General features: G+C 39.5%; 1 long non-coding RNA gene across 1 annotated transcript in view; it reads left to right on the top strand.

The window, feature by feature from the left end:
* The window catches only part of LOC307013834, a 1,498-nt gene extending 848 nt beyond the window's left edge, over window positions 1-650 (top strand). Inside the window, exons 1-2 of the long non-coding RNA XR_013801086.1 lie at window positions 1-289; window positions 510-650. The exon at window positions 1-289 is cut by the window's left edge and continues 848 nt beyond it. This is a non-coding gene — a long non-coding RNA (uncharacterized lncRNA). The remainder of the gene's footprint in view (window positions 290-509) is intronic.
* The last annotated feature ends 705 nt before the right edge of the window (window positions 651-1,355 follow it).

Genomic DNA, 1,355 nt, shown 5'->3' with positions numbered 1-1,355 from the left:
AAGGAAGGAAGGAAGGAAGGAAGGAAGGAAGGAAGGAAGGAAGGCAGGCAGGCAGCTTTGCATGACATTCTTCTGGACGTGTTTCCTGAGTCAATCTGTTTGTTGGAAAGACAGTAGTTGAGTGATTACTGAGAGAACATTATTAAAATAGATAATTATTCAGTGTTGTTTCTTTAAAGTGTTGTTACTGACCTTTTTCTCTTTTATTGTCTTTACCTCACCTGTAACTGCTGAGACCCTGAGGAACATGCACACTGGTCTGACCTGCTCTGGCAACCTGATTTCCACTGTACGTAATAGTATTTGGTTATGGTATATTATTTATATACATCAAAGGCACAACGCACCCCCCAGAGACACACATGTATTGAGTGTGATATTTTGCATAGGTCATGTGAAATCATCTTTACATACTAGAAAACTGTAGGAGCAGCAACTTGTTTTGAAATTGAATTTTTAATATCCGATAATAAAGTTGATCTGTTTTCTTTATTCTTCTCTCTTCCCAGCTCCATCCATCACCATTCTCTGTTCCTGCAGGTCCTGCTTGCTAATCAATGCTTTATGTTTTTACACAATTACAAATAAAGTCAATGTGTTGTATGACATGAAGTTGTGCTTCATTCTGAGTCAATAATAAATTCATTCTGCCTTCAACTGCAAAATGATTGTGGACTGCACCGACATCCATGTAGCTGCCCCCCCCCCCCAGTAAGATGAACCAAGCAAAGCTGACACTCAACATACAGCTGTGCTCTTAAGTTTACATGAAGAATTTGTGAAATATTTTAATAACAGGTTTAAATGATTATTAGTAATTAATTGTATAATTGTCTCATTGTAGACGAGCAGACAGGGAGCCAGATGAGAAAAGCAGAATATGCAGCTGCCATTTTCCACATGGAAAAGAGAAAGGGAGCTTAGCTGTTAATCAGTCCAGGGAACTGAAAACGACTAACTCCACTAACCCACTGAAAAACCGTCCGTAGAGATTTAAAGGCGTAGTTGTAGTTCAGTCCAACGTTTCATTTGCATTCATTTGACAACAGTCAACTATTTTCATAAAGAATATATATATTTTTCAAAGTCAACTTTATTGTCAATCTCACATTGCACTCATATTACTCACTGAAACCTTGTAAAGCCGGTCCCGCATGCTGGCTCTTACAGAACCGCTCCCTCTCGTGTATGTACAGCTCTCAACGTGCCCAGACTTGGAGTGATTTTCACCTCGTTTTATACTTTTTCGCCTCATTCTGAAAGAAACAGGTGAAATTTGCTAACGTGACGGCCATCTTTGTGATGGTGACGCGTATTGTGCGAGAACAGAGACCTGTATTTCACTGAGCGGTTTC

This window comes from Notothenia rossii (assembly GCF_949606895.1).
Source record: "Notothenia rossii genome assembly, chromosome: 7".
Lineage (NCBI taxonomy): Eukaryota > Metazoa > Chordata > Actinopteri > Perciformes > Nototheniidae > Notothenia > Notothenia rossii.
Note: the sequence above shows the minus strand (reverse complement) of the source record. Positions and strands in the feature narration are given on the sequence as shown.